Here is a 665-nt window from a genome sequence, read left to right on the forward strand (position 1 = left end):
TATAAATCAAGATAGCCGTTAACACTGTTAAATTATATAATAAACATCAAAGAAAGGTAAATACAGTGTTAGAATAAAGGACATAATAATACAACGTGTAGCATAGCTCTCAACGAATGTAGTCCTGTAAATAAATGAATAAAGAAATTGTGTAATAAAATGCCTCTAGCGGGACTCGAACCTGCGACCTTTCGCTGTCAAGGCGAGCGTCATGACCATTAGACCATAGAGGCTTCATGGTTGAACAGATTCAAATACCACCAGATACACTCCATTACACAATAATTACGGCTAGAAACAAATAAAGAGTAGGGGTAGTAGGTAGGAGAATAACCCATAACTTGCAGCGTCATTGTGCTGAATTGCATATGGGCGTGGTCCGTGACTACCTAGCAGCTGTAAAGAGGCGCCTCTTGGTAGATACATGTTCACATCATTCCACAACGACAGGGGCTGAAATGAACCATAACATCGGGGTAACCCTCTACTCTTCCGAAAGATGCAATGGGTTTTCTTTAAAGTGCACACGAGCCAGATGTATACACTGGACCTCCAATTTTAGTGGCGTAGAAAAATATTTTTCATTGGGGGTGGGGATGATTGGCGTGTTAGCCAGTGTCGTAACAGGCGCGCCGGGGGGGGGGGGGGACTGCCCTTCCCCTGGC

This window comes from Anneissia japonica, unplaced genomic scaffold (genome assembly GCF_011630105.1).
Source record: "Anneissia japonica isolate Jap-2015-1 unplaced genomic scaffold, ASM1163010v1 scaffold573_len2283161_cov171, whole genome shotgun sequence".
NCBI lineage: Eukaryota > Metazoa > Echinodermata > Crinoidea > Comatulida > Comatulidae > Anneissia > Anneissia japonica.